At 45.4% G+C, this 24,870-nt stretch overlaps 1 protein-coding gene across 3 annotated transcripts in view; it reads right to left on the minus strand.

Annotated features, from left to right (window-relative positions):
- Positions 1-24,318, minus strand: part of DRD2 (dopamine receptor D2) — a 74,496-nt gene extending 50,178 nt beyond the window's left edge. For 2 of the 3 annotated variants that reach the window (XM_033121915.1, XM_033121913.1), the window contains exon 1: positions 24,123-24,318. The gene's annotated coding sequence lies outside the window, so the exon portion shown is untranslated. Of the gene's footprint in view, positions 1-3,066; positions 3,208-24,122 lie in introns of those variants that run through there. The other variant, XM_033121914.1, reaches the window with a different exon arrangement.
- Positions 24,319-24,870: the final 552 nt, after the last annotated feature.

The following is a 24,870-nucleotide window of genomic DNA, read 5'->3' on the forward strand; positions in this document are numbered from 1 at the left end:
GTGTATTAGCTGTGATCTGGAAAAAGAACAGCGCTGGTCCGTCACAGCCTATGCTGTGTGTACACCACCACAAATAAGCACGGATTTTGTGTGTGTGTGTGTGTGTGTGTGTGTGTATATATGAATTAACATTTATTGAATGCCCACTATTTGTGCATAGCACTGTGGACTATGTTTATATATTTAAAAGCAGTCTCCAACTTACCCAAGTTCTAAATTTTTGAAATATACACATTCCTTCATTCATACACTCACTCCACAAAAGTTCAGGGTCTAGTGTGTACGAAACACCAAGAACAGGAAGCTGCCCTAATTGACCTGACATGCTGGGGGCAGGGGTGGGGAGGGTGGAAGGCAAGGAAAGAGGCAAGTCCTTATAATACACGGTGGCATGTGCTGTACTGAAAGGAGATAAACTCTTCATGTGGGAGAACTTAATGTTGCCGGGGGCAGCATGAGGGCAGTTGAACCAGAGAGACCTAGGCTCAAATACCAGCTTCAGTTCTTACCACCTGTGTGGCCTGGAATGCATTTATGTAATACCTGAGCCTCAGTTCCCTCATCTGTAAAACGGGAATAATAATTCCTACCTTGCATGGATGTCACAAGAATTAAAGATGATGTGTATAAAGTACACAGTATTGTCAGTATTTTAAAATAATAGGTATTATTCACTTGGGTAAACTGAATAGTACTGTAGGCAAGAAAGCATCTGATTATAAAATGAACACTTTCATAGGAGGTGTTTTAAAGCAACATTAATTGGATGCCCACTATTTGTGCATAGCACTGCAAACTATGTTTACATATTTAAAAACAGTCTCCAACTTACCCAAGTGGACTTTCAAATGCAGCTCTGGGTAAAGGGAGGCAGAACAAAAGATGATGGTCATTGTGTGTTCCTCCTGAAAGGAATCTCATCCCATCCAATCCCATCGTCTTAAGAATCAGAGGACAAGAGAGGTGAAATATCCCTAGACCACCCCATTAGGGGAGAACAAACTTTAGTCCGGCTCCTCTGAGCCCTCTTTTCGACTAGGCCTCCTGTTTTGGGCCCTATTTTAAATATGCCAAGCCCAGTTTTAACCAGAATCCCACTAAGTGAGTTTAGAGACAATCTTCGCCCTTGGTAACTGATCATACTGGCCTGTGTTCAGCGAGAAGCCTTTGAAGTCTGCTTAGCAAGCATCCCCTTACTGTTGATGCCTCCTCTCAGTAATTTTCCATCCACTGACCTCCTCATTCTGCTCATTGGTTATAAATCCCGAGTTGAGGGAGATCTCTCTCCCCTACTGGGATAGTCTTCACACCTAACACAACAGTCCTGAATAAGCCTTACTGTTTGTTTTAACAAATAGCAGAATGATTTTTTCTTTGACAGAGTTATGGTACTGAGGCCAGAACCCAAGTCTCCTGACTCCCTAGACCCCCATAAAGGCCCACGTGGGTTTAGTTTGCATAGAAAGGAAGCCCAACAAATTAGCATTTGGGGCCAAATCTCCCCAGAATTGGTCAGTGGGCTCCCAGGAGCAGGGCCATGGTCTGGCAGAAATACACTGGATTCTGGCTCTATGTTTACTTGTCACTTTTTGTGTCCATTCTATTGGGTTTTCCCAGGTCTCTGTGTCCGGGGGACTCAGAGGCTATGCTTAAAAGCACTATTAAATGGACTGTTTTCAGACAAGTAGCTCATTTTGACTATTATCACAGTTCATCCAGCTGGGCAGCCAGCGCTGTTTGCTGAGGGCCCTGCATTCAGCCAGCTGGCACTGGTGCCCCCGACCCCTCCAAGCTGCCTCAGCCACACAGAGCATGTGAGCTGTCGCAGGCAGACACCTGAGTGGGAAGGGAGAAGCCCAGGGTCTGGTGAGACAAGAATGGGCAGGACAGGGAGGAGAGGACTGTGGGAATACCCAGCTGGGTGGGCTTCGCGGGCACAGAGAACCTGAGCTTCCCCCAAGCTGACTGTCCACGATTCCCGCCTAAGGAGATCTCCAAGCTGCCAGCCTTCAAAAACCCCCGAGGACAGGAAGTCTACCTGCTGCTCAAGAGCTCCTGGCTCCTTTTCTGGACCAAAGGCTGCCAGCCTTTGCTGGGAGCACCCTCCCTGGACTGTTGGAGCTTCACTGCTCAGACGAGCACCTGCACTCTGCTGGCCACGTGTTCCTATCCAGGCCCTTATCCTCCTCTCCCCTGTCAGGACCATGGACTCCTGGGGCTATGGTATTACCATGGAAACAGTAGGAAGATGCTGTGAAGGGCAGGTAACTGTCCAGGGATGAAGAGATAGAAGTCAGAGAGGCTGGGAGGCCTGGCATTCCTGGCTTCTCAGGGAGCGGGTGCAGGCCCCAAGCCAAGCCCCACACAGAGCCTCCAAGGCCTCACGTCCCAGAGCTGGGCTGAGAACAACTCTGAAAATCCTCTGCATGTCCTTCTCTGACACCACCCTTCACCTGTCACAGTAAGGGGATCCACCTTTCTCTCTGGGCTCACTCAAGTCATTTCACACATAATTACTGAGCACCCACGATGGACCAGGCCATTACAGACCAGCATCCACACTGGAAAGCCGAGGAAGGCAGGCTCTGACGCCCCAGCCCCACTGGAGACTCTATAGGCAACTCCAAACGTTGCCCCATTGGCTGCAGGGATCCTTGTGGCAGACTGGAGTGTATGAGAGAACACTGGGGTGTCTGAGGTACGCTGAGAGCCAGGAGACCTGGAGGTCGGTCTTAACTCTGCCCACACAGACCCTGAGGAATTCTAAGGGCCTAATGGAGCCTCAGTGTTCTCACCTGTGAAATGAGAGCATTGGACCGAAGACCCGGCACATAGGAAACACGTAATAAATGCTCACAGGTTGAATGCTGAGTGAACGACTCCAAATTCCTGAGTTCCTCACAACTATGTCAGAACTGTCGTGCCCAGCCTCCACCCTCACTGGGCCTGAGCTCAAGCGCTGCAGGAAGCCAGGTTCCCACGGGCCTCCCCTTTCTGGAACACTCAAAGGACCCTCTTTCTTCCCCCCTCTTTCTCCAAACTCCCCTTACCTTCCTTCTTACTAACCATGATGCCAGCAGGTCAGTGAATCCTCTTTAGTCCTGAACTCCCCGTCTTACTAATTGCTTTCTTTCTTGTCCTTATTTGACTTCTAACTCAGGAGATGAGGCTTCAGTTACATAAGTGGGCAGCTGTTCCAAGAACAGGTGACTGGGCGAGAGGTGGTCCTGCCCTGGAAGAGACAAAAGATGTCTACAGGGACGGAGAACCAGCAAGGCAGGAAGCTTCCTGCAGCGGGCTGAACAGTGTCCCTGCCCCCTCCACCCCAGCCCCCAATCCATGTCCACCCACAACCTCAGAATGTGACTTTATTTGGAAATAAGATTGCAGATGTTATTAAAGATTGAGATGGGATCATACTGGATTAGCGTGGGCTCTGAATCCAATAGCTGGTCTCCTTAGAAGAAGAGGAATGAAGATAGAGACACAGGAGACAAAGACGATGTGAAGATGGAGGCAGAGATTAGAATTGTGCTGCCACAAGCCAAGGAACACCAGGAGCTAGGAGAAGCTGAAAGAGGCAAGGAAGAGTCTAGAGCAGGGGTATCCAAACTGCGGCCCGCAATCCATTGTTAATTGGCCCGCAGCAAATTCCAAAAATGTATTTAGTTTACTTAAATAAACCAGGTGAGGCAATACGTACTTCACCTCGAGTGAGTGGCCCGGCTGTTTGTGTGTTTACCGCATATGGCCCTTGGTGAAAAACGTTGAAAGAAGTTTGGACTCCCCTGGTCTAGAGCCTTTGGAGGGAGCACAGCCTGCCAATACCTTGATTCCAGGCTTCTAGACTCCAGAACTGAGAGAGAATAAGTTCATGTTATTTTAAGCCACCCAGCACGTGGCACAGCTGTCCTAGGAAACTAATACATTCCTCGAGGTTACATGGCCCTGCAATATTTAGGACACACAGCTGCGAGCTCTGCAGAAGTCTGCCCACTTTCCCCTCTTCCTCTGGAGCCCTTCTTTATGTCCTGGGGCTCAAGGAATCAGCTTCACAGCCCTCCTGCTGCACAGGCTTTTCCTATTACATTTAGGAGCCAAGCAAAAGTGCTTAGAAAGGAAGCCAGTGGACATTTGGTTTCTCTGGGCTGACTGCCTGCCATCCAGTTCCTTCAGGATGCAGGATCCAGGATGCAGGATCCATACCTGATCCATTAGGATGTGATATATTAGGTTGCGGTGGAAAGGGCCCTGGGGCAGAAGTAAGCTCTAGTCCAGCTCTGCTACTCTCCTGCTGGGTTCTTTCAAGCATAACACTCTAGGCGGCAAGTCCCACCTTATCTAATTTCCTCATCTGCAATGATGTCTTTCTTTCCTCCAGAAAAGAGAAGATAAAATTTGGGAAGGATCCCATGGAAATCTGTATGCCTCTTAATAATTATAATAAGAACAATGAAAGCGAATGTTTATTGAGAGCTTACCACTTGTCAGGTAGTAGGCTAAATATTTTATATGCAAATCTCAGCCTGCTCTGCAAGAGGACGGTACTCGTTCATTCATTTATTCATGCAGTAATTATTTATTGACAGCCTACTACCTGCCAAGCATGTGCTTGATGTAGGGTGGGGGAACTACCCCTTCTCTTGTCTCCTCCTTGCTGCCCCATACTCAGACCTGACTGATGACAAAGGAGCTAGTGCACCTTATTAGGTTATTATCAGTGACAATGATGCAGTATTTAAAGGGCTTTTGCCTGTCATTTGCTATAGTGAGCACTAACTTGCCTACAATTTGCTTCTCTGTGAGATACGGGAATGTTGATGGCTCTACAGCCCCACCACTCAAAGGTGTGAGCCCCTCAAAATATGTAAGGACCACCTTGGTCCTACTTTACGTTTCACAAATCTATGCTTCGCAGGCAATAGAGTAGAGCTGAGTAATAAAGATCATCACATCAACAGTTCTGGACTTAGAAATGGGAAGAAAGGATAAGAGGATGATTTCTGGAGCTGGTTAAATTGGAGAAACTTTTGGTAAGGCTATCTGAGGCTAACTAGTGTGGTAAACACCACCTCTGACTTGGGCACAGTTCAGGACTCTATCTGCTGTGGTGGGAAGTGGGCTGGGTCACAGGCAGGCCCAGGGTTTGGTTCTGCTAAGCAGCCGTGAGACTCTGAATGCACAGCTTTCCTGTCTGGGCCCAATTTTCTCATCTACGCATGAAGTGTTAGTCTAGGTCACTAAGTTTCTTTACAGTCTTGGCGTGCTGGGCTCTCTCCAGTCTAAATCACTTGCTGGAGAAACTTACTAGCTTTCCTTAATAATATGGGGGATTTTAAGATCAACAGAAGACACTGTGTCCCCCTTTCTTACTATGGTGTGTATGGGGAGAGGGGAGCAGGTTCCCGGATCACAGTCCCACTGCGTAGAGTACAGTGGGTTGGTACCTAAGGACTCCATTCCCACTTTCATCTAGTGGTGAAACAGACCCGTAAACAGTCAATTATAACATGGTATGATAAATCCTACACTTCATGCTATGGAAATATAGAGGAGGGGCTCCTCGCCCAGGCTGGTGGGACAGTGAAAGGAGGAAGTCAGGGAGGGCTCCCTGGAAGAGGTGGTGTCTGTGCTCAATTTTAAAGGCTGGCTACAATTTAGCCTTTAAGGTCAAGGGCCGGAGAATTCAGGCGGAGAAAACAACATATTCAAAAGCTGGATATGGTACAGCAAGTGCAGAAAAACAACAAATGTCAACACATCCATTTTCTTTCCTCTTTCTTGTAAACTTCACTCCTCGAATCTCTCTCATCCACATCTTGATACCCCCTTGCCACCCTCTTTTCTCCTTTCTATTTCCTTTTCTCTTCCATTCTTTGTAGATAAGGAGAGGAATGTGACCCAGTTAAGTCATGAGCTAGGGGGGGAGCAGAAGAGAAAACCACTCTGATGAGATCTGCAAGTGAGGTTTACTATGTTGCAGGAGTGGAGTCCTTCCTTCCCAGCCTCCACTTAGGGCACCACTTCCTCTGCAGCCCTTCCAGGAGACTCATCCTTACATCCCTATGTCTTGTTATTACCGTGTGTCCCCGAAAATAAGACCGGGTCTTATATTAATTTTTGCTCCAAAAGATGTATTAGGAAAAAATCATGCTAGGGCTTATTTGCCAGTTAGGTCTTATTTTGGGGGAAACACGGTACCTCCTCTGCCCTCCTGTGAAGACCTTGTTCTTTTGAGGTGCATGACATCCGTCTATGTCCTCCTAACCCTCTGCCATTGATCATCCACAAATTCCTAGTTACTTCCCCTCCTTCACTGAAGACTTTGGCACCTAGCTTACTGTCTTCGGAGCTAGGTACCAGCAGCCCTACCGGCCCCCTGCTTCGTATCGGTGAACTTCGGTGAGTTTTCTTGGAATTCCAGACCTCCCTGTTTTAAGATAGGAGGCCCTGACTTTATTTGAGCTGTTAAACAAAAAAAAAAATTCTCGAGGTGGCATTAAAGGTTAGAGGTTCAGAATAACCCAGGTTAAGGACAAGAGTTAAGATAACACAGGGACAGAAGGAAAAAATGGGTGGCTGGTTTTAATTTTGGCTTTTCTACTGGAATTCCTTACTGCGAGTCTGAACAAACATTTCTGGATAAATGAGAGTCTGAACTTGTTCAGCTCCGAAGATAAGGGGCATTTATAACCTCCAGCCTTAATTTCGGGTATTCTTAGGTGACTAAGGATCTTTGTGGAGGTGTTTGAGGATACTCCTCCAAACACGCAGTGGCCCCACAGGGAATTCCAACACAACTGTAATTAAATATTTGAGTCGTCCTGGGACGCGCACATAAAGGCTGGTCACCTAGCGCTCCGAGTTCTCACGGTTGTACTAAACAGCCAGGGAGAGAAACCGAGGCACAAAAGAGGGTTGAAGCGACTCAGGAGGTGACAGCCCCTTGGAAGCTCAACCCATAGGCAACACACTTCAACCCACTACACATTATCACTAGAAATTTGTTCAGACCGCAGATCTCAAAAAAAAAAACTAAAAATTAGCATGGGAAATCATGCCTCCGAGGCCAACAAGCTCCCAGCCCCCCGTCCCATTAATACTCCGGCAGACGTACAGTTCCTTCCAGTAGGAAGTCTTTACTTCCAAGTACTTACAGACATGGAAAAGATTTAACTAGAGGTGATATCAACTTAAGATGGCCAAAATGGAGCTCTTTTGACATCTAAATTTTGTGTGCAATTAGAAAAGGCCAGCTTAAAAAAATATCAAACTGAATGAAAAGGGAGGCTTATCTCAATTGGCTAATGGAAGCCTCTGAAACGGTACAGAGAGACGTTCTTCTCTCCAGGAAGTTAGTAAGGAAATTTTAGAGACAGACTCTGAACAAAAGAAGGTTTCCAAAACTACTCAATGCCAACACCCTCCTTTTCCCTCTTCTCCAGCTGTCCCACTGTGCACCTTACTTTGCCCGGATTTGCTCTCCTCTTCCTCCGTCCGTCTCTCTTCTGCAGCTCTGTTGCAGCTCCCTTTGGAGAGGAGCTGGGTTTTGGGCAGAGGGGAATCGGTGGTTATGTGCAGGGAGAACTAAGGAATCTAATAAAGATTCCCCCAACTTTCTCTAGGACCCTGATGAGTTCGCAAAGGAATTTGAATTAACTGTTAGAACATATAATCCTGGCTTTTCTGATTTATTCCAATTAATGCACCTACTGGTTTCTGAGAGCAAAGCAACAGAATTACTAAAGGTTTGCTAGGGAAACTCCTGTAGAGGAATCTGCTTTTATTGTAAAAAGACAAGTCACCTTAAGGATTGTAGAAAACTATAATAGGATTTAGAAAAAGAAATAGTAGAAGCAAGCATAGGGCTGCTCCAAGGACTATGAGGGCATCTCCCCTTCTTACTAACACTGGGGCTACTTGATCTGTTAACACTACCTAAGTTGCCCTCTCCTTTGGAGTAAAGCTTCTGTACAAATGGTAGGGACATCTAATCAACCAATGTCTGTTTCAATCAGAACCTATTCCTTTCCAGCTAGGAAATGTTAAGGGGCAACATATATTTTTACTACTCAAATCTGCCCCAAGTCACCTGAGAGTGTGAGACTTTTCTAACCAATGATGCTCACATGTCCTTCTCCCAGAAGGGTGAAAGGTACTTAGTTAGAACTAAATGAATCAGATTGGGAAAATAATGGTTTTAAAAGAAACTACATGAGAGCTAACTAGTCTTGAAACTGACTGAATGTTTGTTACAGGATGTTCCAATACAATGTTAGGCTTTTTCCAGTACAGATATTGATTGGTCAGCCACTCCTATTAAAATAACTATTGATAATTGCCTCTACCTAATTATTTGCCAATATCCTTTGAGGCCTGATACACCAGCTGGAATTAGCTCATTATACAAGATTACCTTTAAAAGGGGGGCTTATAATTCTATGTATGAGCACCTGTAATTCTCCTATCCTTGCAGTAAAGAAACCCAATGGGAAAGGATGGAGATTTGCATAGGACCTCAGAGCTATAAATAGATACCCTGTGGTTCCAAATCCACATACCCTATTATCAGCTATTCCTGTGTGTATTACCAATATTTTTCAGTGACAGATTTATGTAGCGCCTTTTTTCAGCATTCCTGTTTAAAAAAAAAAAAGACAGGAAATACCTCTTTACTTTTCCACCTGGGAAGATCAGAGTTTACTTGAATAGTAATTCCCCAGGGTATACAGAGAGGCCCACCTATTTCTCTCAAATACTGAAAGCTGATTTGAATGTTGAATTTCCCAGAGTTTCTACTCTAGTCCAATATGTGGATGATTTACTCTTATGCCATATGCAATAACTTCCATGGTAAACATAAATTTAAGTTTCTTATTTACCTGAATAAGATCTCTCTGACAAGCTGAATTAATTGATCTAACTGTAGCTTGTCAATGAGCCAAAGATCAAATAGCCAGTATTTACACTGATAGTTGTTATACCTTCGGTGCAGTTCACAACATCAAAATATCACGTCATGGAAGCAGCGAGGCTTCTTAACTTCCTCAGGGCAGCCAGTAAGAATGGAAAATAGGTTGTAGAATTTAAATTAGATGTCATATAGCAACCGAAACAATTGGTAATTATCAAAATTCCAGGACATTCTAAGGCTGCCACCATAGAAGCAAAAGAAAATAATTTAGCTGATACTGCAGCTTGACCAGCAGTAATAAACAGCCACATTATCCAGACCTGAGAATGTTCCTTCTCCCTATTAAATCAATAAAAGACTATTTTGCAGTTCCAATGGACAGCTGCAGTAGAAAAGAAAATATGGCAACTAAAGGGGGAAACTTTAACCCAAATAGATATAGCTTCGCATGTACATGAGCTAACACATTGGAGTCTTGGAAAGATGGTTTCGTGGAGTAAAGAATATTATGAGAAACCGACCGTAGCTCATAAAGTGTACAGCAGATGTTCTATTTGTCCAAAATATAACCCTGGAAAATCGCTCTATGGGTCCCAAGCACATTTCCCATTTCCTTTAGGTCCACTGGAGGTATGGTAATTGGATTTTATCCAAATGCCACCATCTTAAGGATACAAATATGTGTTAGTCATGATTTGTATGGTGTCTCAGTGGGTTGAGCCATTCCCTTGCAGGAGAGCAACAGCCTTAATGGTAGGGAAGTTATCTAAAATAATAATAAATAATCCTCAATTAGAGAATTCCCTGTGAGTTGCATGGTAACTGAGGGACTCGTTTCACTGAGCCAGTGATACAATCTGTTTGTAACATTTGGCTTATTTTACAGCATTTTCATCGTGCTTACCACCCCAGTCCTCTAGTTTGGTAGAAGGCACAAATGGTAAAGTAAAACTCAACTAGGTAAATTTTCAGAAGCTTTTAATCTCCCTTGGCCAAAAGCTCTCCCTATAGTGATTCTTAGCCTGAGATACAGTCCTTTTGGTAAATACAGGCTTTCTCCTCATTAGTCATTGTTCACCCTATGTGCAGGGACATGTGAACCAGCCTTACTAAAAGGAGACATTCTACATTATTATCAAGGACTGATCAATTATCTTAAAGAAATTAAGAAATTAGTAACGGATGCACTTCAGTGTGCTCCCGGGAGACGAAGACTGCAAAGACCACGACTCACAACCAGGAAATTCTGTCCATTGGACAAGACATCAATGAAAGACTCTCCAACCTTGTCAGAAAAGACCTATCAGTGGATATCAAAGAGTCCTCAAGGACGAGAAGCCGCTGACATCGGGGTTAGACAGCTACTCCAAGACATTGAGAAGGCCTGTATATCTACATAATTGATATTGAACTTAAAATAACCATTTGTTTGATTGTCTTTACCTGTCTGCTAATAATATTAGTGATAATGATAGTTATACTTGTTCTTTAGGCTTTACTCAAACCCTGTACTTATATAGCCCAACTATTAATAATTGCTAAAGGTATATAAGATAACTTCTTTATTATCAATAATATTATTTTTATGGTTTTGCAATTTATAAAGAATGTGACTATAGATGGAAGAAAAGCTTCCTTGAGGGAAGTGTATTTTTGAGAGAAGTTAAAAGGAAGTAGTTTGTCCTAGTAAGTTGCTTATTTCTGAATGAGGAAAAGGAGACAAACTGAGAAGGACAAGTGAAGTTGTAGAAGATTAGCGGAAAAGAAACACTAAGAAAAGGATTGTATATATATAAATATTAGAACCCAAATATGCTTAGCCACCAACTCAACAGACTACTAACTATATTAATTCAGATAGAAGCTGAAGTGGATGTATATTTAAAAACAACAACAAAAAAAAGGCCATCTATAATGGCTGCTAAGACACAGAAAATTTATTTATGAAACTCTTACTGTCCTCCTGGCTTCTAGAAATTTTTCGGTAGTAATTGTAATTTACAGTATTATGTTCTTACAGCCCTGGCCCCTATTAAACCTTAAAGTTACAGTTCCCAGTTATACAACTAGCAGAAATCAGATGAATGAATGACACTTGAGTGCTTCCAATGTAAACTAGATAGGACATATTAAATCAAAAAGGTGAATGGTTATGTCCCCAATCTATATGGAATTCTGAATTCACCCAATCCTGGCGTATCGTATCCACCCCAACAAACAACAATATATAGTATATGGGAAGGAGACGTTTTCATTAGGAAGGGTCAGAAAATTCTGTCATACTAACTGATTTCTATTGTAATGACATCAGATTTACAGTAAATGCTATGGAAATATGGTGTAATACTGAAATCATAGGCAAATTAACTTTGCCTGAGGTTAATAAAACCCATCATAATATTGCTACTGAAAATCCAGTGCATTGGGAAAATTGAACTTAATCCTCCTCATGAAGTCATTTCTATGGAAACTAATTGGCCAGAAGACAAATTAGAACTTCTAGATCATAAACTAATAGAGTCTTCATTCATTTAGCCAAACTTATCATAAGATACAAATAGCAGTCAACAAGGGAGGAAAACAGATTATTAGCTTAATAAAAAATTATAATGCATATAAAGGGTTCTTCGGTTGGTTAAGATGTTTTGTTCCCCTCAGACTCATACTTGTCTAATATTGGACATTTTCTGTTCCTAATCGGTATTACTGGTTTAATACTATTGCTCTTGGTTCTAATTTGTACGCGTTATACTAGACACACACACACACACACACACACACACACACACAAACCCACAACATAAGACAGAGGGGGAAAAAAACTCAGATCATGATAGCTCAAAGATTAGAAATGATCCAGAAGATATTTAATGCAGACATACAGGATCTGACTGCCTCCCATTTGCTCACCTTTTCTCTTAAATATAAATAAATAATTCGGCCTTGCTGCCACCTAAGTTTATGGTCTTGCCCCATCCCCAATGGTCCAACATTCAACAAGACAAGTGTTGACACTAAGACTTCCTAGGAATGAACCTTTCTGGAACCAACTATCCAACCAAAAGGTTGGTAATCAATGCACCCTTTGGATTAATTTATGACCAAAAGGGGAAACTGAGGACAGAAAAGGGACCACAGGTTAAACATGACAAGGTCAGGAGACTGAAAATAACCACATAAGATGGCGTGAACAGAAAAAAAAATTCATAACTAAGGTGGGGCATGGCAGGAAGCCAGATTTTTAGCCTGAGGCTTCCCTCAAAAAGTTAATCGTCACCTTAAGTGAGCCTGCCTATTGTCTTTTTGTACCTAAAATGACATCCTTGGAATGTCAGTAATCCCTTTTTCTGGACCAGAGCAGGAAACTACAGAATCCCTCATTATTATGCTTGTCCCTTGATTAACATCTCTATGAGAACTATTAACTATCCTGTACCACCTATGTGAAAGAAGTACCTTCTCTCCAATTTACTTTTATCCAATCCCAGAGATTTCCCCACTTTGCTTTCTCCCACTTCCTTAAACCACGAATGGATTTCATGTAACCCTCCTCCTCTGATTCTAATGTAAAAAATAAGTTGCAAAATGGCCATTTTCCAGAGCATTTTCTCCATCCATTGGGACTGCTTCCAGGCAATTGTTGTCAGTTTGGCTCAAATAAACTCTTAAAAGCCTTTTCTTAGGCTGGACGTTTTTTCATCAAGTTATCCCACTTTGGGACCACAATGGCCTCTGCATCCCAGCTCAAGCTCTCACTTCTCCAAGTATACCATTTCTCAGACCTCATCAACACCATCAATCCCGATTCTAATTCCGCCCTAATATCCACAGCCTGTCTTCACTTTCCTTTATACCTGGCTCAGATTTCTGGCCCAATATTCATATACTTTACCAATATCCCTGATTTCCTTGTTTTATTGTCTTTAAATAATCCTTGGCTTCTCCCTTCCCTTCATTCTTCATAGACTATCAATCACCAAATTTTGTTAAATTTTAAATAACTTTTCAAATTACTCATGTCTATCTCCACTGCCCCGCCTTAGTCCCGGCCTCCAGCTTTGCTGTCTTGGACAACTAAAAACTCTCCTAGCTACTCTCCTAGTCTTGCTTCTCTAGCGTCATTTTTCCAGCAGGGCGTGTCTGTGACTTTTAAAAAATGTAAATGAAGTCAATTGAGTTCTTCTCCTTCTTAAAGCCCAGCCCTTCAATATGGCTTCTTGTTGTCCTCCAGTTCTCTTCACAAGGCCACAGGGTTCCTAGTCTGGCCCTTGCCTATGCCTCCAGCCTCAGCTTGTATATCCTCACCTCAAACTTCACTCTTTAGCACTTAGTTTCTTTGAATTCCTTGAATACTCCCTGCTCTAACCTGCTGGTGGTGACAGCAGAGTGTGGTGGAAAGGGCCCTGGGGCAGAAGTAAGCTCTAGTCCAGCTCTGCTACTCTCTTGCTGGGTTCTTCCAAGCATAACACTCTAGGAGGCAAGTCCCACCTTGTCTAATTTCCTCATCTGCAATGATGTCTTTCTTTCCTCCAGAATAAAGAAGATCAAATTTGGGAAGGATCCCATGGACATTTCTATGCCTCTTAATAATTATGAGAATACCAATAGCGAATGTTTATTGAGAGCGCAGCATGTATCAGGTATTAGGCTAACCATTTTATATGCATAATTCATTTACTTTTCACGAAACCCTATGAAGTAAGTGCCATGGTAGTTCATGGAGGAAACCACCTGAATCTCACAGGGATTATAGTCACTTGACTGAGGTCACATAGCTGGTTACTGGCAGAGTACAGACCTGCGCCTACATCAATCTGGCTTCCAAGTTCATCCTCTGAACCACTTCGTTATACTGAACAGCTAACTGGGCTGGGTGGATATGCCATTTTTATTTTACTTTAAGATTTTTATAGAAATATAACTAACATACACTATGTATGGTGCCAGATGGGTACTAGATCTATGGGGTGATATAAGGGAGGGGTTTGGGGGCAGGGTGAAAAAGGTGAAGAGATCAAGAAATACCAATTGGTAGTTACAAAATAGTCATGGGGACGTAAACTACAGGGAATATAGCTTACATGTATTGATATGCCATTACATGGATATGCCATTTTTAACATGGCATATGCCATTTTTTAGAAGTGATTTTGGAAAAGCTGGTTCAAACTGTTAGTGCTTTTGAAGGGTCTCAGGTAAATGATGCTTATCTATAACTTTTAAACTAAGGATTAGACCAGCTCTCTAAACTTGAAATCCCAGGTTTTAACAAACCACCCAGGGCTCCAAAGACAACCCTCAACAATTGCTCCATCCTGTTTGTCTTCAGGTCCCCAGGCTGACCTGAATCAAGACATCTGTATCTGTTTTCTTGACAGCTCTCCCAATACTTTCTTCTCCATGTGTGTGTCTGATTGAGGTTCCAACTATTCAATATCCCCTTACTTCCATGCCCCACAACAACTGTGAAGAATTTCTAGCCAAACTATAATGTAGGTAACCAGAGAGTGCTAATTGAAGATGAAAGAGAAGGTCTGACGTGTCTTGCTGACTCACTTGACCTGTGGAGGATGCACCCGACACTTCCAGATACTCTTGTTGGTTTTCAAGTAAGTGCAACCATGGTGAAGTAAGCCATCATTCACCTACTCACCCTCCCACTCACGCAACCATGTCCTCAACAACTTAAGTGACTACCAAGTGCTTAGCATCATTTTAGGTTAGAATAAGTTCTGGAGAAGTCTGAGATAGATTCTCTGTATCAAGGAACTCGCAGTGTAGTAAGGAAGGCAAGGCACGCACAACGGGAAGATTAGCACAAAGCATTAACATGGCAACACAAGAGTTGTCATAAGGCAGTGACTCTAGTATTTTCTAGCTCTGTGAGCCTGAGCAAGTGCCACTTAAACCCTCCGAGCCTCAGTGGCCTCATCAGCAAAACCGGGGTTGTAACAGCTAACCCAATGGGTTGTTGTCAGGATCAATAGGAATGGTATATGTGAAAGTGATTTACAAATGAAAGATTATTATTACCTCATGGGTTTTGCAAACTAAAGGGGAATTCCAAATGCAGAGTATTATAACTGTTGTTCCATAGGGAAAAAGACAATTATAAAAAATGTACACAGACCGGCTGACCCCCCCACCCCTGCCTTGAATGCGCTTCCCCCGACAGCTCTGCACAGTTCTCTCCCACACCCTCTAAGTCTTTTCTCAAATATCACTTGCTCAGTGAGGTCCCTCCTGCCTGCCCTATTGAATTATGCTCACTTCCATCTCGTTTTATTTCTCAGCACTCCGTATCATCTAACTCTAACAGATTTTTTTCTCTTCCCAATTACTTATTGCCTACTAATATACTCAATAATTCACTTTTTATATTTATTGTTTATCATTTTTCTCCTTCAACTAGAATGTAAGTTCCAGGAGAGCAGGGGTCTTAGTTTTGTTCACTGATGTATACACAACTAAGATGAGTGCCTAGTATATGGTAGGTATTCAATAATATTTGTTCAATAAAAGAATTAAAAGCAAAATGCATGTTGAATGCTGCCACACCAGAAGACATTCAGGGAAGAGTGAGCACAGGAAGGCAGAACACAAAAATCAGTAGCCTAGTCTGAAAAAAGGATGGCTGAGAGGGTCACCTTAGTGTGTGAAACATGAGCACGTCCAAATCTCAGAATAACAAAAACAGAGGGCTCCCCTTGAAGCTCACAAAACAATTTTAGTCCAGTAAGAAGAAACCATCTTTATACGAGGTCTGACAATTAAGTTCGCAGACTTGCCACCATGTGTTTACATTGGCAGCACTGTACAGACAGCTCAGTAAGGTTTCATAAGGTTGATATATCTGTGTCTCACAGCTGTGTTTGTGTCGACATGTGGCAGAGTCTTGATGAGTGGCGTTCATTATTGTTGTTGCGAGTTTTTGTGCTCCATTATGAGAATGTCTGAGTTTGAATTAGAGCAATGAACAAACATTACATTTCTTGTTAAACTTTGCAAAAGTAGAAATGAAATCTGAGATATGTTAGTCCAACTTTATGGCGATAATGTCATGAAGAAAATGGCAGTGTACAAAGGATTAAACGTTTTTCTGAGGAGAGAGAGAGAACACATCACTGATGAAGAGAGGTCAGGGCGGCCAGTAACAAGCAGAACTGACGAAAACATTGCCAAAATTCGTCGAATTATACATCAAAATAATCCGCTGTGAGAAGCATAGTAGACCAAGTAAACATCGATAGAGAAACAAAGATCTTAAATGAAAATCTTGGCATGAGAAAGGTGTGTGCCTATGAGAAAGGTGTCCTGAAGGAGCTCTTGCATCACGACAATGCACCAGCTCACACGGCACTGTCTTGTCTGTGAGGGAGTTTTTAGCCAGTAAACAAATAACTGTATTGGAACACCCTCCCTATGCACCTGATCTGGTCCCCAATGACTTCTTTCTTTACCCTGAAGATAAAGGAAATATTGAAAGGAAGACATTTTGATGACATTCAGGACATCAAGGGTAATACGACGACAGCTCTGATGGCCATTCCAGAAAAAGAGTTCCAAAATTGCTTTGAAAGGGTGGACTAGGCGCTGGTATCAGTGCATAGCTTCCCAAAGGGAGTACTTCAAAGGTGACCGTAGTGATATTCAGCAGTGAGGTACGTGGCACTTTTTCTAGGATGAATTCACAAACTTAATTGTCAGTCATCGTACATGGATAGTGAGCAGATTCCATGTCACTGTAGAAGACGAGTTTGAATAACTTCACGGAGAATCATTTTAGAATATAATTTTAGAATATACGTATGCAATCTACTGTTGCATAATAAATTGCCCCAAAACCTAGCAACTTAAAACAATTAAATTTTATTATGTCACAGTCTCTGTGGGTCAAGACAGTTGGGTGGTTCTGGCTCAGGATCTTTCACAAGGTTATAGTTGAGGCCTTAGCAGTGACAACAGTCATTTGAAGGCTTGTCCAGGGAGGACAGATCTGCTTCCAAGATGGTCCATTCACATGGCTGTTGGCAAGAGGCCTCAGTTACTTGCCATGAAAACCTTTCTAAAGGGCTATTTGAGTGTCCTCATGACATGGCAGTTGGCTTTCTCCAGCATGAGTGGTCCAAGAAAGGATAAGGTAGAAGTCATGATATCTTCCATGACCTATCCTCAGAAGTCACAATCTGTCATTTAGGCAGTATGCTATTGGTACACAGGTCTTCCCTATTCAGTGTAGGAGGAGATTACACAAGCACATCAATACCAGGAGGCAGAGAGTATTGAATGCCATCTTGGAGGCTGGCTAGCACAGAATACAACTAAGGAAGGACACAGAACGTGTGGAGGGCAGCACGGATCTATGGAGAGCAACCATTTCCTCCCACACCTCCCCCCAGCTCACCAGAGAAGACTGAACAAAGGGCAGATTTGGTGCCATTACTCCTCAGGGAGTAACTTTCAGGGTAGGAGAGTCCTAGGAGCTATTGTATTACATCCCTTTCTTAGGAAGGAGCATACTTCATCCAAAAAATGGGTAGCATTTGCTCTTGCCATTAATGACCCCAAACGATGGAGAGCCTGTATTTCTGCCAGCTTTGGGGATCTTCTCATGTGAGGTTCTTTGGCCATCTCAGCTGGGGGAGAAGAAAGAAGTCTCCTTATCCTGCATACAAGTACTTTCTCTTTATTTGTCATTTTTAATAAAAAGTGGCCTGTGTCAGAGTGCATCACACCATGTGACAATGCAAATCAAGAAGGCTCCAACCATGAGCAAACAGATGAAGGACCTGGGAAGCCAGGAAGGTAGGAAACAGAGGCTGTGCAAAGCAGTCACCATGAAGATGATGCTTCTTCCTGGCTTGTGTGGGGTAAGGTGGGAGTTCAGCCGGACCTACTTTAGAGGGATGACAAGCAATCCAAAACCCTCTTGTTCAAGATGAATAAGAGCTTCTGACAGGCGAGTGCCAAAGAATTCTGGTGCAGATAAGTGGGGAGCATTGAAAAGAAAGATAAGCTTGAATTTTTTTAAGAGTTTTAGAAATGTGCTTAGTTTCAGAGATGTAAAATCAGGTGCTGAATTAGTGCAAAATGAAAACCGCTGAAAATGTTCCCCCTCGAGTTTCTTAATAATAACCATAACAATCATTATAGTTGATATTTATGAGGTGCTACTTTTACCAGAGACTGTTGCAAATGTCTTTTATCTGTCACCTTAATTAAGCATCACAACCCAATGAAGTCGACATTAACATTCCCATTTATAGATGAGAAGCCCAAGATGATAGAGGTTAACCAATTTGCTTAAGGTAACAGAGCTAGAAATATTAAAATTGGGATTCAAATTCTGGCCATCTAATTCCAGAGCCCACAGGCTTAATTATCATTCCATGTTGCTGTTTTTAAAGGGTTTAAATACGGGACCAAATGCTGGTAAATGTCACTCATAAAATTCATGTTGAGGTTCAACAACACAGGCTAGAAGCCTTCTAGCTTATTAAGACGTGAACACCATTAGCTAGTTATTTTAGTGGCACCTCGGTGCTGTTGAATCACAGAAATTCCAACTTATTAGGCAGCCTATAAACAGTTCCTTCACTTTGTACCTGAAAAAACTGATGCGCAGGTGAATTGTCCCACCCAGGGACACTCTGGCCTCTACTGCCTCTGTCCACCAGAAAAGCACTGAGCAGCTAGTCCCCACAGACAGCTCTGACGAGTTACTCCTGCATCTGTGCAGGAGCCCAGGCCATCCCATCCGTCCCCTCTCTGTAAAATCATGAAGCTTTGTCTTGCAGATGTAACAAGTTTTCATCCCTTGGTAATAAGGAAGTAACATCAAAGGCCTACAGGTTGGCAGAAATCTGAGTTTCATCCCTTGGATAGTTCAGTTCACCTTAAAGACATGTGGGATAGTAGGTGATGTTATCAGAGTCTCAGACTAGCCTTACGGGAAAGCCACCACTTCCCTCAGTCCACACCTCTTCTCCTGCCCTCCCTTCAAGCTGGAGGGCGTAGCTGACCCTGCCTCCCTGCTGCTCATGCTTCCCCACTGTGCCCACTGCTCGCTGAGGTTCACTCCCAGTGCATTTACCCAAAGGGGCCCAGACTGAGGTACACAACAACAGCTCTTAGATGGTCTTCCATTTTAAGAATCCCAAGAAGTTATTTCATCCATCCTCCTCTCTCTGCTGTCTCCTTCTTTCCCGGTATCCTATGCATAGTTCACTGTCACTTCTGTATGTCAAAGAAAGTGCTTTCTTATTCTATTCTCCTCCCTTTCTTATTCTGTGTGCCACTTGCTTTAGCGTCAGTCTGGCTTTGAATCTCACCCTGTATATTAATCCTGTGACCTTCTGCGAGCCACTTACTGCTCCAAGCCGATGCTTCTTCCTGTGTAAAATGGGGATCGTAATGGTGCCTACCTCATAGAGCTATTGCAGGACTGGGGGTTGAAATAAAAACACACATGTCAAGTGCTCAGCACAGTACCCTGCTCACAACAAGGGCACGACGAATGTCGGCTGTTGTGACGATAAGACCCGCGACGGAGGGCCTGGGAGCAGGACCCCTTGTGAACAGCAGCCCTTCTGAGGAAGTCTGTGAGGAAGCCACTTTCCCAGACCAGGATTCCCAGGGAGTTGCTAGTGATGTTGCTGCCTGGGGTAACAGGAAGGAGAGGAGGCAATTATATAGCGTGTAACAAAAATAATTGCATTTCTAATGCCTTTTCCCTGCTGGGCCACTTAGAATCGAAACAATAACAACAAGGCAGGGGTGAAGGCGAGAAGGGCAGACACAGTTTGAAGGAGCCCAATGACGAACTGATGGGCCCCAGGACCCACATTGGCTCTCAGACATCTGCAGGGGAGTGTCCTTGGGGTTGTGACTGCTGAGCTCCGCATGAGCTGCAGTCCCTGGGAGGGCAGGTTTGCCAGGCTGGAGAGAGGGCGGCCTATTGACAGGGCACTGGGGGCTAAGTGTGCCTGACTTCACACCCTCTGTCTGGGAGCAGGCTGACATCGTTCAGAGGGTTCCAAAGAAAGCCAGGGGTCCTCCCTCAGTCCACTCCTCATCACTACAGAGAGCAAAGAGTTCTCCCGTCTCCTCCTGGAAAAAGTGAAAATCCCTGCAGGTGCAATCAGACACAACTGCTTAAACTGCACTAAGCTGATGACTGATACACGCATATCTTCTGAGGGCCCCGAAGAGTCTACTTCTCCTCAATTCCCACCCCCACTCTCACAGATGCCCAGCAGACTCCGGGTCTCTGAGTCTGGGAAACTGCAGCAGCACAGCCTCTTCCATCCCCGGGAGGGGGGTGTCCCCAGGCTCCAGTGTGTCATCTCTGGCTCATCCCTGTACACTGGAGCCACAGGGGCCTGCACTCCTCCGTGTCTCCTAGAGAGAGGAGGCTGCGCCCACCCAGGAGACACCTTAGATGCCAAAGGTGTTGATTTAACCCATTTATCAGGTTGGGGTGAAAGAGGAAAGAACAGAGAAAATGTATATGTGGAATAGGACAAGTTTCTCGCTTTTCTCTGGACTAAACAAGAATAAACCAAGTGGCTGAATCTTGTAGTTTTACTCCTCCACCCACATTACTGACACTATAATCAAGCTATTTTCCAAGCCTTTGCATTTAGATAATGTGATTCTATTGTTTAAAAAAATAAGAAAGAAATCTTCAATTACATTGTGATGGGGACAAGTAAGAAACAGGGGTGTGTTAACGCTGGATTCCAGCACTGTTAGAGTAATATAAAAGGCTGGCGGTAATATCAGTCCACCACCCAAAATAGGTAAATAAGCAACTTGCACACCCTTAGTGGCTCCATTTAGTATCCTGGAGAGCTGGAGTGTTTATAATTCCAAAGCCAAATCTTGGGAGTGCTCCCAGGGCCATAACATGCTAGGGCATGTTTTGGGGGTAGGGGGAGGGAAATGTGGTGCTGGGGTTCAGCTATATGAGAGGCCAGGGGAGGGTGTCTGCTAAGAAGCTGAACCAAGCTGTGCTCTTCCTGCTGCCTGTGATTTCCAAGCACTTTCTAAATGCAGGATGCTCTCTTGCTAAGCAGAGCTCCTGGGAGGATGGAGAAGCTTTGGTTGCTGAGCCCGGTGCCCTGGGACTAGAAAGCTTATACCACTCCTATTTGGAAGAATTTTAATGACACGAGAGAGAACACCATTATTTCCGGACTAAAGGAAGAGCTGCTCTGTTTGGGGTCTGGGACATCCAGGATGACCCCTGAGGAGCCCAAATAGTCTAAGGTAACTAAGATATCCCAGGGGAAATGAGACTGACTGGAAAGCTGTTCTAAGTTATTTTCCAGATGTCAAATCTTAGGTTACCATGACCTGTGATACACAACCTGGTGCCGGGAGAGACTGGAGATACTGATTGGGGTCCTGGAATTATAAAATCTCAACTCTGATTCTCCTCTCCCTTCCTAGGTACTGGAACACCTTTACTGCTAGAGATTCATTGGTATTAAGCCCCAAGGGAGAAAGAAATGGAGGGTGACAGGTCAGAAAATATGAGTCACTGTAAGGGGCTGGAGGAAGTCTCATCCTCCTCTACATCTCTCCGTCCCCCTGCTCCATGCTGTCTTCTCAGCCATGCTTCTCCAACACCAAAATGTGACTGTCACTTGCAAGAAGATGGAGACGGCTCTTTCCAGGCCGAGTCCACATGCCTTTCCCCTTACACACGTTTACCCAGAGAACAGTGACCTCAGACCAGTCTAGCTTCAGTAGAACAATACCAGGTATATATAAAGCCATATTTTTATGAGACCCCAAGCTCCCTTTGTTTTCCCAGTATAGAAGAAGGTTCAGAAGCGTTTCTTTCAAGTTCAGATTCGCCTGCATCATTGCATGTTCTAGACAGAAATAATCCAATCTTGCCTGTAAAGGTGAAAGACTAGCCCTCAAGCATCACTACTGGCCTTTTTCACCCCTACAAGCTTCCTACCTTACAGAGCACAAGAACCAAATCAATACAGTCAATATGTCACTGCCACCAGGGCACAAGTGGCTACCAGCCTTGGGGAACATGACGTGCTACTAAGCTGAACTAATCACTCCTTGGTATTTCAGGAGCAGTTGGGTTAGCAGATCACAGCACATACATAATGAAAGAAAATAATTCCTCCAGAAGGGGAGGGAAGGAGGAAGACACTGGGTTGGCTCCCAGAGCGGGGGCAGTTAGTATTTACACAGGTAAGCCTGAAGCCATGTTGGAGATTCTTAGAGAGGTCAAAAATCTGGTTTAGAAAGAAGAAAAGCTCAGGAAGATACTAGGAGAGAGGATACGGGGCTGTACCCTTTATTGCAGCAAAGGGATTTAATCAGGGGGACAGCCCCTGCATCAACAACAGCCCCCACCTGAAGAATTCAATATGTGTAGGAGGCAAGGGGGTCGATTAAAGACTTTAATCATGCTCCTTCTAGTCAAAGGAGTCTGGACTTTCATGATGTCTGATTTCAGGAGAGGTGATTTCTTAACCCAGTGTACATGTGAATCACGCAGAAATACAGTTAAAATACACGTTCTTGGGCCTCAGCCTGAGATTCTCATTCAACAGTTCTTTAGGGCAGAACCAAGAAATACGCATTTTAACCAGATTCCCAGGTGATTCAGATGCAGGGAGTTTATTAAAACAAAAAACAACCTTGGAGAAATACTTCCCAAGACCTCTGCAATAAATCAGAATCCCCCATTTTCTAGGCACCTTTCATCCCCAGGCTATTCAGGGAAGGGAGAAGGAACTCAGAATGTTCTTCAAGAGAATAAGGCTGGGGCTACCACGGCCCTCACTTGGCTGTAGGTCTAACCCTCTCAAACCCCTCGGCTGTCAGATGTCTGATTCAGAGACAGCATTAAACACCACCACCAGCCCATTACATATGCCAGGAATTCTGAACACTAAGCAGAGAAGTCAAAGGCGGGGGTTGGGGCCCAGCAAACCATCTCTCTGATTCTCTCACAATCGGTCACATTTACCATGGCCTTTATCTCTGCCCACCTTCATCAAACAGCAGCAACAGGGGGAAAGGTGAGGAAAAATGATTTCTTTTTCAAGTGTCCTAGCAATACAAGGTAGATCAGGAATAAATAAGCAGAGTATTTGTATCCAAAGGAAAGAGAATCATTGAAAATCTAGTTCCTGGGGAGGAACGTATTAGCCTGAAAGGTTTGTAGCCTGGCTAAAATCCAGAAGTGATTGGATCTGCAGAGGAAACTGGAAAAGGGTCCACAAAGTGCCTCGCACCTCACCAATCTCAGGAGCCACCAGCACAAAACGTAGTGGCGTGCCAGGTGGGTAACAGTGACTCGCTCAGACAGCTTCCCTGTGAGCAAGGACTTGTCCCTACAGAGCGGCAGTGTTGTGACTTGTGTCCATGGTGAAGCCTGTTGTGTAGAAACACACACACCCTCTTACCTCTGCTCTTCAAGAACCGGTCACAGGCTGCGCTCTGTCTGGCGCTCAGAGCTGCCTCTTGTCTGCGCACGCACACTTCCCTACCGGGGCTCCTGGTCCCTTCTAGTGACCGGCAGTCACCCTCCGCTATTGCCGCCACCATTACGCCCATCATCAAGTCCAGATGGGTCTGAAACCCTCGCCTCCCTCCTCGACCGGATCTCAAACCGAGAGATGGCGAAGGGGAACGGAAATTCAGAAACAAGGACAGCGTCATATTAGAAAGTAGGAGAGTAAAGGCAAAACCAGCCTCTCCTCCATCCGTGGCTTCTGTCCTTAGAAACTGAAGTCTCAGATCGCACAAATGCAAAGTTGCTAAAAACAACCCTTGTCCCTCAGCGGCGGTCCGAATCTCTAGCTGCCCGCCTTGGGTCCGGGCTCGGGGATGGGGAGGAAAGCACCCTCCCGAAATTGCCGGGAGGCGGCCGCCGCTGAAGCTGGGGCTCAGCGGGGCTCGCTTTCGGAGCTGCGCCGCAGGCTGCCCCGGCTCCGTCCGCGAGGATTCCCGCCCGGGCGCTGGGAAGGAGAGGGGACGACAGCCGCTAGGCTCCGGTCGCCCCGCGCAAGAGCCCCGACGGAGCGGCAGCGGAGAGCCCGACCGCAGGCGGGCGGTCCCGGACAGACGGCGCGGGGCGGTCAAACTTCTCGTCCCGGCCCTCCCTCGTCCTCTCCCGGAGACCTGCGTGGGCCCGGCCCGCCCGTCGCTCCATCCTGCTGCCTCTTACCTTCAAGCCATAGGGCGCCGGGGGGCAGAGACGGCGCCGGCTGCTCGAGGCTTCCGGCTCTCGCCGCATCCACGCGCGGCCGCCCCTCCGGCAGCCGTCAGGGCCGCCGCTCTCCTAGGCGGGTCCCCGGCTCCCGGCCCCGCCGCGCCGTTCAGCGCTCCGGCGGGCAGCCGCTCGGCCGCCGCCCGCCCGCGGGGAGCAGTGGCCCGGCCGCGGGGGGCGGGGCCGAGCGGGGCGTGGGGCAGGCGTGCGGCGCAGGGACTCAGCACCGAGGCCGCGGGAGCCGCGGGAGGCTGCGGACTCGGCTTTGAGCCTGGACAGCTCCTCGGCGCGTGTGCGCCGGGAGCGCAGGAGGGAGGGGCGGAGCTGCCCTGGCCACGGGGCGCCACGGGGCCCCGCCCCCGGGACAGGCCCCGCCCCGCCCCGCCCCGCCCCGCCCCGCCCCGTCCCACTGCGCGCTTGTGTGCGGGCTCCGAGTAACGGAGTTTGGAAGAAGCTGCGAGGAGCTGGGGGTTCCGCCACCCCTGGCTTTGAGAAACGTCAGAGCCGACACGGAAGTGAGCGGTCGATTACCCACGGCGCTCCCTCTAAACCCCCAAAGTAACACCTTGTATATGCAGGGCTGCCGTGATAAATGTCCTCATCGCCTGCTTGTCTGTTCTGTCTTCTGAGAAGTCAGAGAGCAAGGGTTGGGGGAGTCACCACCATCCAGACAGTCGCTAACGGAGGAGAGACCCAAGAGTCCGTT

This window comes from Rhinolophus ferrumequinum, chromosome 11 (assembly GCF_004115265.2).
Source record: "Rhinolophus ferrumequinum isolate MPI-CBG mRhiFer1 chromosome 11, mRhiFer1_v1.p, whole genome shotgun sequence".
Taxonomy (NCBI): domain Eukaryota; kingdom Metazoa; phylum Chordata; class Mammalia; order Chiroptera; family Rhinolophidae; genus Rhinolophus; species Rhinolophus ferrumequinum.